Source organism: Panthera onca, chromosome B3 (assembly GCF_046562875.1).
Source record: "Panthera onca isolate mPanOnc1 chromosome B3, mPanOnc1 haplotype 2, whole genome shotgun sequence".
NCBI lineage: Eukaryota > Metazoa > Chordata > Mammalia > Carnivora > Felidae > Panthera > Panthera onca.
Genome location: NC_138344.1, coordinates 135,470,205 through 135,483,710, shown reverse-complemented (window position 1 = coordinate 135,483,710; position 13,506 = coordinate 135,470,205). Strand labels below are relative to the sequence as shown.

Here is a 13,506-nt window from a genome sequence, read left to right as displayed (position 1 = left end):
ATACAAGCACTCAGGGTACATCTTCACACACAAGCAGCATGAATCTCAGTGATTGCCTCTTTCTCATCAGAAGGGAGTAATGTTCTCAAAGCAGAGAACCTTCTCATTTCCTTTCCAATATTTGCTTGGATTTTGTGGTCAGTGATTGATTTTATGTTGGCACTGAGGGGAGGAACTCCTGGCAACTTCCATAGCCTGATGGTTTTTGTTTGTTTTTGCTTTGATTTTTTTGAATAGATATAATATATTCAAATAGGACAAAAGTCAAAATATATGAAGAGTACTCAGCAAAGAGTCTCCTGTTCCCCCAACTTTTTGTCCCCCACCGCTGAGTTCCCCTTCTTGTTACCAGTGTTACCAGTTTCTTATACATCTTTCTGCTGAGGTAGACAATCCAGAGATAGTCTCAGTACATATGTTTTAAAATATATTGAAAGGAAACATAAAAAGATATTTGGAATAGATCTACAGTATTACTAATGCCCTCTGACATTTAGGTATTGCAAGGAACTTGTGAGACTATTAAAAGGGGCAGAAACTTGAAAGATATTCTTCCATGTAGAATATATCTACACTTTATATATGGTACACTTTAGGAGTTTGCTTCTAATTTTTTTTTTTTTAACGTTTATTTATTTTTGAGACAGAGAGAGACAGAGCATGAACGGGGGAGGGTCAGAGAGAGAGAGGGAGACACAGAATCTGAAACAGGCTCCAGGATCTGAGCTGTCAGCACAGAGCCCGACGCGGGGCTCGAACTCACGAACCGTGAGATCATGACCTGAGCTGAAGTCGGCCGCTTAATCGACTGAGCCACCCAGGCGCCCCAGGAGTTTGCTTCTATATTATGTATAGAGGGTAATTTTTTTTTTTTTTTTTTAAAGAGAAAGAGCAGGGGAGGGGCAGGGAGAGAGGGAGAGGGAGAATCCCAAGCAGGCCCCAAGCTCAGTACAGAGCCTGATACAGGGCTTGAGATCATGACCTGCGCTGAAATCAAGAGTTGGACTCTCAACCGACAGAGCAACCCAGGAGCCCCAAGGGTATTTTTAATATCTACCCAACAGGAACAACCAAATTCTGAACATTAGCCAAAAGGGTATGAAAAATAAAACCCAGAAAAACTCAACTTGCTTTCCATCTTTTTTTTGTAGTGAAAATAGATTTTAATTTAAATTTCTTTTTCTTTTTTCTCCCTAGCTTTGAGACATAATTGACATATAGCGTTGTGTTAAGTTTAAGGTACACAGTGTAATGATTTGATACATGTATGTGTTGTGAAATGTTTGCCACAGTAATATTGGTTTATGCATCCTTTACCTCACATAGTTAACATTTTGTTGTTGTTATGGTCACAACACAAAGCTGTACTCTCAAAACAACTTTCAAGTATACAATACAATATTAACTGTAGTCACCATGCTGCACATTAGATCTCTGGACCTTATTCATCTTGTAACTAAAAGTTTCTACCCTTTGATCAACATCTCCTTGTTTCCTCCACTCCTCAGCCTTTGGAAACCACCATTCTGTTCTCTATTTCTATGAGTTTGATGTTTTTAGATTCCACATATAAGTGAGGTCATACAGTATTTGTCTTTCTCTATCTGAATTATTTCACTTAGCACGATGCTTTCAGCGTTCATCCATGTTGTTGCTATATGGCGGGATTTCCTTTTTTATAGCTGAATAATATTCCTACACACACACACACACACACACACACACACACACACACACACACACACACATTTTCTTTATCCATTCGTTTCCATATCTTGACTGCTGTGAATAATGCTATAGTGAACATGGGAGTGCAGATATATCTTCACGATAGTGATTTCATCATCCTCAGATACGTACCTAGAAGTGGATTGCTGACTCATATGGTAGTTCTGTTTTTATTTTTAAGGAACCTTCATCCTGTTCTTGGTTGGCTATGCCAACTTATATTTCCACCAACAAAGCACCAGAGTCTCCACATCCTTACCAGTACTTGTTATCTCCTTTTTGATAATAGCCATTCTGACAGGTGTGAGGTGATATCCTATGGTTTTGATGTGCATTTCCCTGATGATGAGTGATGTTGGGCACCTTTTCATGTACTTTTTGGCCATTCGTATGTCTTTGGAAAAATGTCTATTCAAGTCCTCTGCCCAATTTTTTAATCAGATTGTTTGCTGTTGAGGTATAGGAGTTCCTTACACATTTTGGATATTAACCCCCTATCATATATGGTTTGTAAATATTTTTTCTCATTCTGTAAGTTGCCTTTTGATTTTGTTGATTGTTTCCTTTGCTGTGCAGAAACTTTTTACTTTATGTAGTCCCACTTGTTTATTTTTTGTTGTTTGTGTTTTAGGTCTTATTTCTAAAAAATCATTATGAAGACCCATGTCAAAAAGCTTTATTCCTATGCTTTCTTCTATGAGCTTCATTGTTTCAGGTCTTACATTGAAGTCCTTAATCCATTTGAGTTAGTTTTTGTGAGTGGTGTAAGATAGGGTCCAATTTCATTCTTTTGCCTGTGGATGTTCGGTTTTTCCAGTAGCATTTTTTGAAGAAACAAACCTTTCCCCCTTGAGTGTTCTTGGCTCCCTTGTCAGTTAGCCTTTTTTTTTTTTTTTTTTTGCCAAATTATAATGCAACTTTACCTAAAATATTGATTGCAGTTTTTCCTACCCTTCCTCAGGGAAGTGGAAAGTTAGACATGTGCTGAGAAAAGACAACTGCAGTAGATCAAAGAAAGGAGCGCTCAGGGCAGACTAAAATGATGAGGACTGTCCAGTATGTCAGAAACTGTTACTAAAATGGTCGTAAACTTACTGTGACGAGTAGACCCTAAGGTGACCCCTAATGATCTTCATCTTCTGGTATTTATACCCTTCATGCAGCCCCTCCTCTTAAGTGTGAGCACAGCATACATCTTGTTTCTAGCCAGTACAGTGTGGCAAAGATGAGATGTCATTCCCATGATTACATCACATTTGAGAAGACTGTCGTTAACAGTAGACTTACACTGGAGACTTTTTCCCTTGCTGGCTGTGAAGAAGTAAGCTACTATGTTGTAAGATGGCCTATTGAGCAGACCTCATGGCAAGAACTTCAGGAAGCTGGGCCTTTTTTAGTCATATGGCCACAAGGAAATGATTTCTGTCAACAACCTGAATGGGCTTGGAAGCCAATTCTTCTCCAGAACTTCCCCAGTTCCTCAGATGAGAATGCAAGCCCAGCTGACACCTGATTGTAGCCTTCCAAAACCCTAAGCGCCCAGGTGACCTGTGCCCAGATTCCTGACCCACAGAAGATACGAGATGATTTGTTGTTTTAACCTGCTAAGTTTGTGGTAATTTGTTACACAGTAATAGAAAACTAATACATTATTTAATCTTATGTTATTTTCACATGTCAAAATGGTTTCATATCAATAATTTGATGTGATTTAACTTAACGAGGAGAAAAACAGTAATTTAGATCCAATTCATCACAGAGTCTTCAAGGTGATAATCAGCCACACCTCTACAAAAGACTCAATTCAGGAACGATGGCGCAATTAGCCACAGTCCCAGCTGCTGCAACTGGCTGGAGGCTATAATTGATATTCTCCTCAAAACTATATCACTCAGAGTTCAGTTAGGGAAGCTGAGCAGCTCTTAGGGGATAAGGGAATTCTAGGAATTGAGCCTCACACAGCCACAGGGGAACCCCAGGGAAGGGAAGGGAAGATGGGAACAGGAGGGAAGTAGAATGCGGAGGAGCTAACAGCCCGTCAACCTGAGAGGCCCAGCACTCTAAGCCACTGCCCTGAGGCTGCACAAGGGAGGGGAGCATGTGCAGAGTGGCTGTTTTGTCTGGGGCTCTTCCGTCAAGCATCTGGTGGTGACCTGGGGCTGGTGTAGTCACCTGGGCTGCAGCTGGGAGGGAGAACTGGGCTTGGAGCAGAGGAGAGCGAGGAACAGCTAGAACCCACAGGCACCTCTGTGTTTGCCCATCACCACACCCAATTATGGTGACTTTTAGAGAGGGAGGACTGCTGCTTTTGCCTTCCAGATCTCACACATTTCTCTTTTGACCAACTTCGCTTGGAACCATATAGGAATGGAGATTGTGGGAAACAGTTTAGTGTTAAGCAAGTTGAAACAGTACAAATTAGCACAGTCTCCCTTTTCTATCACCCAACCTAGATTTTCATTATCCTTTGCTAATATTTCAGCAGGTCTGGGTGACCTGCCAGGTGTTTTGACCCAGACTTTCATCCCAGAGGTCTCTGGGTTGCTTTATCCATGGTTGCTACAGTTTCCCAGTCTCTGTTGTCACTACGCAGAGAAACAACAAAGGATGTTCTGGTGAATGCCTTGAATTTCAGACGGACACCTTCCTGCACCTGTTGTATTTCCCCAGACCTAGCATCCTGGTCCAGCATTCTCAAGATCTCCCATGAGCGATCCTCTAAACACTGCCGGTCCATATCGCCAGGTCTTGTAATTCTTGGGAGAAAGAATACACTCCTCCCAGAACAGAAACTGTTTTCTCACTCAGACTGTGATCATGAGTGATCAGATCCTGATTATTGGTTTGGAGCTAGTGAGAAGAGGCAGAGGCAGACCTTGAAGAGGACAAGGCACCTGAAGGGTCTCCTGACAGTTGGAGGCTGCTGTCCTCTACAAGGAGTTAGGAGAGCTGTTTCTCCCACCCAGAAAGTACAGACAAATCTTGGGGTTTGAGATTCCTCACTCATTCACCCAAATATACCCATTCCAGATTTCTGTCACCAACTGTTTCTTTAGGACCCAGATTTTATCTCAGATTTGTTAAGATTTTGCATTCAAGTCTTTGTGAGTCTGATATCTTTAAAATTAAATCTGGAGCCTGAGTTTTGGCATCTGTTCTGCAGCTGCAGGAAATAAGGGTTTTTTAAAACACTGACCTAGAAGTCTTCTGACTTTGACAGAATGCCTAGATTGAGGGGTGGCTAACCTGAGCCAATTGTTTCCTTTCTTCATGTCTTTGAAACCACTTAGCGAAAGCCGGCCAATTTCAGGTCCTCATAGTTCCTAATGTTCCCATTAAGTGTCACCACTCCTACTGAACTGACACCTCACTTAATGAAGAACCATAGTGTTGTCATAAGTGTCACTTACCACTAGGAATGGGGGTCCTTCTTACCAGTTGTTCAGTGACTGATCTAGTTCCAGAGTCTCATTCAGGAGTCTTGTTTTGTAGGGCCACTTCTGTTCCTTTCATATGTGGGTGTCTCTTCCCATTCCCCCACAACCCCTACTGAAATAGCCTAAAACACAGTCTTGCACGCCTGTGTTATTTGGTAAATAATCCCCCGAATAGGAGAGTGACGCAGTGAGAGTGAGATCAGGGAGAAGGGCAAGTAGTAGAAGAGTGGCCTTGGGGTGGTTGCCACTGGAGGTGCCAGGGTTTCAGCCCCGCCAGGACCCTCTGAGGCACTCTGTGAAATCTTCAGCGTGGTCCTTCTAAGGAGTGGGAGAGGAGTATTCATCCAGCCAGCTTTCACAAATGGCAGAGTCCAAGGACTGGCAGGTTAAAACCACTGCAGCACAGATCGACTTTCTTCTAATCCCTGTATGTCTCACTCTCATTTTCTGCCTTGGCTCTAGAATTCCGGTTGACTTTTTAAAATGGAGAAGATGCAGGGTTGATGTGATGGTGGTACGCCTTTCAGCCGCGTGCTCAATATGGATTGGAATACTGAGGGAAGGAGACAGTAGGAAGCTTTTCAGTATTTGATGTGTGAGGTACTGAGGATTTAGAAAATAAAGCGGCTAATCAAAGTGCATCTTGAAGGAAGAATTGGTAGGACACATTGACCAGGTCTATATGTCAAGAGAGGTAGAGCCGGCACCGCTGATTTAAGACTTCTGGCCTAGAAAAGGGGGAGTGTTAACGGACATACTGGCCCACTGATGTTATTTAACATAATCCTCAGAACTCTGATGGGATTGTTTCATCCTCTGAATGAGAAAATGAGACCCATGGAGGGTGTACTTTGATTCGCACAGGGTGCTAAGGGAGAGAATCAAGAGTTAGTGATGAAACTGCCTGAATTCAAACCTATATGCTCTTTTGACTGCCCTCACTTCCCTCTCTTTTCATGATTCCTTTCCTTGGGAACTGGAATCAGTCCCATGCAGGTTACTTGGAAAGAATTGAAGCAACTTTTTTCTCAACCCTATTTGCAACTTGAAGTCTTATTTCTGTTTCTGACTGATGCCACTGAAGAGCCACCATACCTGCTGTAAGGCCAGCCTTCCTCTAAACTTAATATACTGTCTGTACAGTACAGCTGTACGGGAGCATGGCAAGCTGTAGGCTCCCTCCACCATTCCATTCCCTTCATTCCTTTCTCCTTGCCTGTTTTCTTCCTTTTCCCCCCTCAAGCCCACTATGAAACTCTGAATCTAGAAGCTGCTCGTGGACATGAGCTGATGAAAAGGTTTCCTCCCGCTGCTGGTGAAACAAGTATGAGAGTGTACTTAGGAATAATGAAGAGCATGAGAGTGGCAACAAAGACAGACCTGATAGTGCATTCAGGAAATCTGACAACATTGAAGCTTATCTTAGTTATCAGAGGAACATGAAGAGGGAGGGAAAATGTTGATAGTAAAAACAGAAAGTGATGCTATTTTACATGCAGCAGTAACAGCCATTTGTATTACTAAATGTCAGATTGATTTGTTTATTTCTTTATATCTCTGCCTTGGTCATTCATGGTATGTAGCTCAAATTTTTGAAAAGAGGCATTTTTGTCAACATCAAGTTTTAGAAGGAGAGTATCCTGGTAAAAGAGAATAGAAGAAATGATTAAACAAGTAGGCAATGGATCTGTAAAATGAAGTTTACACACAAGCCAAAAAAGAAAAATCATAAGAAGTTGACTTCATATTTCATCTGCTAACCTTACAACTATATCATTGAAAATCTGCTACCTGAGCAGAATAAATACATGGGCACCTTTGAGCCATTATATATCTTGGCTACAGATGACTTTTTCTGTTACAAGGAAATTGGTAAAGACTTGTAAGTTCATCCAAGAAGGCATATGGCATATTGGTCAACCATTGCTGTGTAACAACCGACTGGGGAATCTCAGTGGTGTGGGACATGAACATATATTTCTCACAAATTTCCAGGTCAGCTAAAATTACAAATTTAAGTTTGCAGTGGCTGATTGCCACTGTCATTTACCAGGGCTGGGTGACTCTGTTCCCACTGCTGCTCATTCTCCTAGGATCAATAAGCTAGCCACAGTATGTTCTTACCGTGGCAGTGGCAGAAGGCGAGAGGGCAAGCCCAGTTCCTAAAAGTACTTCTGAAACTTTTTGTCACATCATATCCACTAACCTTCGATTGGTCAAAAGAAGATCTCATGGCCAATTCCAAGTCTTGGGGTCAGAATGTATACTCTGCCCATGGGTGGGTGGGATCAGAGGGCTTAGTGGTGGTGATTATGAACGGTAATCTGCCATCTCTGGGTAATAGTCTTAAGATTTAGGCTTCTAGTTTAAAAAAGATAAAATAGTTGTTCTGATTGTGTGTTTAGTTATCTTCAAAGAAACACAAACACCAGGGTGCCTGAGTGGCTCAGTTAAGCTTCCGACTTCAGCTCAGGTCATGATCTCATGGTTTGTGAGTTCAAGCCCTGCTTTGGGCTGTGTTGCTGACAGCTCAGACCCTGGAGCCTGCTTCAGATTCTGTGTCTCCCTCTCTCTCTGCTCCTCCCCTGCTCACGCATGCATGCGCTCACTCTCTCAAAAATAAATATTTTTTAAAAAATTTTTAAAGAAATATAGATACAATTTTATCTCTAGTTAGGAAATGGAGTTAGCAGATTCTGTAGAGAAACAAAAAAGGAAGAAAAAGTTGCCTCTGAGGGTTAATTATTACTAAATGGCAGGAAACAAATCTCACTTTTATATATTGTGAAACTGACATGGGGAAAGGATTCTGGACAGAGTGGTGCTCCTCAAAGTGTGTCTGTAGTAAGTACAGTTATTGAGAGTAAGCATTTAGAAATTCTTTGGCAGTTTGACATTGCCACCATTTTCAAGCGGTGTTTTTATTAAACTATTGGTCCGTGACAGATTAGAAATTTAAAAAGAAGCAAAAACAACTGTTTCTTGACCCAAGATAGTTTGAGAAGAGCTGAGATAGACTATGGCATTCTGCTCACTAGGAATGAATACCAGCACTGTACATAAGTGAATCTTCTGATTTATACATTGGTCTTACAGGGTTTGGGTTAGTATCGCTTTGTCAACAAGAATCCAATCATCTTTGAGAGTGTGCTGCTCATGTTTTTGGACCAACAAGACTGGTCGGAAATTTACCAAGGAAATAGCATTGTAAAGCCTTTTAACATCTTGCTTGCTGGCCTTTCCCTGCGAGCGTCCTTTCTGCCTTGCTGCTTGCTGTATATACATTTTCGTTCCATTATCAATAACCTTGAGAAAATGCAAATTACCGCTAGCTAAAATCCTTTACTGTAATACGGAAATATTACATTTGACAATATTAGATAAATCTTTTTTTAAAATATGTCTTTTAGCATTCTAGTTTTTTGCCTAATTGTCTTCCTTTCACATTTGTGAGTTAATATCACTATGTTCGGTATATTTATAATGTGCTTTCCTGTCCATAAGAGGAGTGGTTCAAAGTGAAGAGGTTCTGGGGCGCCTGGGTGGCTCAGTCGGTTGAGCAACTGACTTCGGCTCAGGTCACGATCTAGCAGTCCATGAGTTCGAGCTCCGCGTCGGGCTCTGTGCTGACCGCTCAGAGCCTGGAGCCTGTTTCAGATTCTGTCTCCCTCTCTCTCTGACCCTCCCCCGTTCATGCTCTGTCTCTCTCTATCTCAAAAATAAATAAACATTAAAAAAAAAAATTAAAAAAACCCTTTAAAAACACACACACACACAAAGTGAAGAGGTTCTGATGAGCATTGATTCATACAAGACCTAAGTTTAGAGGCATAAAAAGGGGGAGAAATTTTTAGGCGGGGGGGAGGGTGGGAAGGCTGTGTTTAGTTAAGTACAACTTTTCTTCCTAGTTGTATTACTTTAAGCAAGTGTATTAATCTTTGTGAATCTTAGTTTTCTCATCTGTAAAGTGGGAATAATAATACCACCCTCTTTGAGAAAGAGTGCTAAAATCAAATAATTTAAGTTTGAGTTAATTTAAGTTAAGTACAGACTTGGCACATAAGTTTCAAAAAGATTAGATATTTTTGTTTTTAATTGATTAGCTCCTAGATGTCAGGCATTGTAGAATCACTAAAGTGGGCCCTCTTCCCCAAAGGAGTTCTCAGTCTGGTAGAGGATTCTGACAAATATTTCAGAAATATAAAATAATTTATGCTATTATATAGAGGGAAATAGGTCAGCCTGGACACTTATGTAAGAGGAACATGTGACCTAGGCTTTGGGGAACAAGATCAAGATAGGCTTTTGAAAAGAAGCAACATTTAAGCTAAGTCTAAAAAACGTGGATGAGTTAAGGAGAATTAAGAGCATTACAGGGGTGCCTGGGTGTTTTAGTTGATTTAAGCCTCTGACTCTTGATTTCGGCTCAGGTCATGATCTTGTGTTTTATGGGATCAAGTCCCACATCAGGCTTTGTGCTGGCAGCATGGAGCTTGCTTGGGATTCTCCCTCTCCCTCTCCCTCTCCCTCTCCCTCTCCCTCTCCCTCTCCCTCCCCCCCCCCCCCCGCCTCTCTCCCTCTCCTCTGCCCTTTCCCCCTTGTGCTTGCTCGCTCTCTCAAAATAAACAGTTTTTAAAAAACAACATAAAAAAGAGCATTTCAGAAAAATGGAACAACATATGCAAAGGCCTGGAGGTGAGAGTTTGGTGGAACTCTAGGAAATGGCAAGTAATGAATGCAGTATGACTGGAATGTAGAATATGAGCAGGAATGGAACTGGAGAAGTTGGCAGGGGCCAGACCATCAAGAATATGTAGTTTGGATTTTATCTTGAAGTTATTTGCAAGCTATTGAATAATTTGTTACATATATAATCTAATTTACATTTTAAAAGATCATCTGGCAACAGTATGGAGAACAGATTGGAAGGGAGAAAGATAGGAACTTTTCGAGGCTATTTCAGTAATGCGGGGAGAAAGTATCAGATTCTGAAATGGGGAGGTGGTAGAGATTCAGCGGAGGGGATGGATTTAAAATAAGAATAGAATGAACAGCATTTGATGGTGAGTGCATGTGGGCTTCAGAAGGAATCAGTAATAGTACTTAAGATTTCTGGCTTTGGTGACTGGGAGAAAGAGGTATCTTTCTCTAAAGCAGGGGTGAAGAAGGGGGGTACTAGGGGCACCTGGGTGGCTCAGACAGTTAAGTGACTTCAGCTCAGCTCATGATCTCATGGTTTGTGGGTTCAAGCCCCGCATTGGGCTCTGTGCTGACAGTTCAGAGCCTGGAGCCTGCTTAGGGTTCTGTGTGTCCCTCTCTCTCTGCCCTTCCCCTGCTTATGCTGTCTCTCTGTCTCTCAAAAATAAATAACAACATTTAAAAATTTGTTCTAATAAAAAAAGATGGGGGGTTCTAGATTTCCCAGAGGAAATGAATTGACTTGCATTTAAGAGGTCTGCAGAAGAGCCCCAGAACTCCCCGGTGGGAAGTTGAAGGGGTGAGTCTGGGAGTCAGGAAGGAGCTCTGGGTTGGAACTATATGTAGATTTGAAAATCACGAGGATGCTTTGGGAGTTAAGGCCACGGGGGACAGATGTGCGGTGAAAAGAGCAGTGTATTCACAGTGCTTGGCAAGTAGGTACTGCCAGATGAACAAATGAAGAGTGTCAAGAGTACAGTCTCGTTTAAATCTCATAACAATCTTGAGTCAGGAGTATAATCCCAGTTTTACAAATGAGAATATTTCAGGCTCACAGAGGTTAAGGATTTATGCAAAATGACTTAGCTTCTAGGTGGCCAAGGTGCGATTTCAAGTCCAGTATGTCTTGATTTCAAAGGCCACTTTTTCCTGTCATGTCTCACTTCTTTGAAAACCTCAGAAGTTTAAATATATGATGTTATTGTTAATTCTCTTTCTTCACCTCTGCCAATATCCTGGTTTCATAGGATTGTGATACATCCTTTTCAGTAACCACTTTCTCTCTAGCTTCACTTGCTTCATTCCCAAGCACATCTCTCAGATTGACCCATTCTCCCCAACCCTAGTCCAGTGCCTGTTCACAACAAGTCTTCCTCTAGCTACTGGAGGAGGCCTGTCCTCCTCAGCTGGGCATTTGGCTCATAAACTCATGAGAGCTGTCTAGAACTTCTCCGTATTTCTCACTCCTCATTAGCACATATACACATCGTTGGGTGTTGTTTACATGCATGTTTCATTGTGGTGGTCTCAGTGTTCCTTCTCAGGATCTCATGTTAAATAAATCTTTAATCTTTAGATGAGATTAGTCTTATGTTGATGCTCTGTTACCACTTTTCTCAAAATGATTTTATCTTTGTGATGGAAGCGTCTCGGGTACTCTCTGACCTTTGCTCCATATCCAGCATAGGGGTTCTTTGTACTCTGTCCCTTATGTGATGATTCAGCCTTTGCTCCTGCATTTTTCTAGAAGGATCCTTTTATGTTTTTGAAGGGAACAAATTTAATTGTTAGAAATTTCTTAGTATTGAGGCAAAGTCCCCTTCTTTTAACATCCACATGTTGGACCTGCCCTTGGAACAACAGGGAAGTCGGTTATTTCTCCTCTGCCTCATGAAGGTCTGTCAGACATTTAAAGATCACTTCCTGTGTCTCTCCTCAGGTTTCTCTTACATAAGCCAAGTAATCTTGGTTGCTTGGAGCTTTTCTTCTGTGACAGGGCTCAAACTCTCTACTATTCTTTTGCTCTCCTCTGAGAATTCTGGTGTTTTGTCAATGCTTCATCTAAAACACAGGGCCCAGAGTAGAACACAACACTCCATACACAGTAGAGCATGCAGCATTATTCCATTGATTAGGACTCTGTGCTTGAATCTTAAAAGCCTGAGATCGCTTCAGCTCTACAGCAGCGATGTCCCATCTTGCATGCGTTCCCCTAAGGTACCCAGGTAGTATTTTTACATAGGTTGTGGTTAAACTAGCTCTCTCCTGTCATCTGCTGTGCAGTTGATTTTCTTTCATTGAAATATAGAACTTTCTAATTTTCCTGGTTCTGTTTCACCCTCATTTTGACCCATCTGTGTAGCCACTTATGATCATGTCATCCAGTGTGTCTTTGTGTTTCCCAGTTTTCGGTCACCTGGAGATTTTGAAGCATATTTTCCACATCTTCATTCAAGTTCTTGAATAACATCAAGAAAACAGAACCCACACTCCATCCCCCACGTTAATCAGTGCCACTTCCAAGTGGTTCCCTTAACCACCATTCTGTCATCCATCTACAGCTCTTCATCTGATCTGCAAAGATCTCGTTTGCACACTCAACAAATTTTTATTTAGCACCTGCCATGGCAAGAAGGTGCTAGACATGCAGTGAAGACAGCATTCTCTGTCTTCTAGAAACATCAAGAAGTATATTGTTAAATGCTTTGCAGAAATCAGGTTACATGATTCTCTATGATGTTCTCCTTATCTGGTACCGTATCAGAAAAGGGAATGAAGCATTATTTTTTGCACTCTGTATTGGCTGCTAATGATCTTCTATCACCTGGAAAGGGTGACCATAGTCATTACCTTTCTGTCTTTGCCTTTCATGGTTTCACAGTGATGTTGAGCTTTGCAAGTCTCTGGAGTTCATCGATTCCTTTTCTTTTGGCTGTATCTTTCAAAGCCTTGGGCTCATTAGAGAGCAGCCTCTCTAGCCTCATTTTTGTTGTTGGTAGTGGTAAACGTTTCTTTTTTCCTCCCAAATTATCAGGATTCCTTTTGATTTTACAGTAAACTTAGTTATAAAGAATTTCCGTCCAACTTCAGCAATTTTCCCTTCCATAAGCTTTGTCACTCAGATTTTACTTTTATCTTGTATCAGTATTTTGAAATGGTCTTTCCTAAGGAAAATAGTTGACTATCCTCAGGTTATCTTCACTTCTTTGAGCCCATAGAGTGTCATAGTCACTTTTTCCAGAAGCCTGGTCCTTTTCACTTAAACTACTTCTTTCTTTTGGGGTGCCTGGATGGCTCAGTCGGTTAAGGGACCGACTTCAGCTCAGGTCATGCTCTCGTGGTTTGTGAGTTCAAACCCTGCATCGGGCTCTGTGCTTAGAGCCTGAAACCTGCTTCAGATTCTGTGTCTCCCTCTCTCTCTGCCCTCGCCCACTCACGCTCTGTCTCTCCTTCCTTCAAAAATAAATGAATATTTTTTTTAAAAAAACCTACTTCTTTCATTTTAATTCATCAGAATTAATCTCAGATGAGCATAAAGTTACATTATGTTGTCTCTATGCTGAGGGATTAAACTATCAATAATAACAAGTTTGTTTTGTTTTGTTTTCATTTTTAGAATGATGCAAAGAACAGATGTCCTACT

The 13,506-nt window shown here is 41.4% G+C and overlaps 1 protein-coding gene across 7 annotated transcripts in view; it reads left to right on the top strand.

Moving 5' to 3' along the window:
- The window catches only part of BTBD7 (BTB domain containing 7), an 87,079-nt gene that overhangs the window by 48,288 nt on the left and 25,285 nt on the right, over nucleotides 1-13,506 (top strand). The window contains exon 1 of one of the 7 annotated variants that reach the window (XM_060620614.3): nucleotides 13,474-13,506. This exon is cut by the window's right edge and continues 33 nt beyond it. The exons of the other annotated variants lie outside the window; for them this stretch is intronic. The gene's annotated coding sequence lies outside the window, so the exon portion shown is untranslated. Of the gene's footprint in view, nucleotides 1-13,473 lie in introns of those variants that run through there. 7 annotated transcript variants of the gene reach the window in all.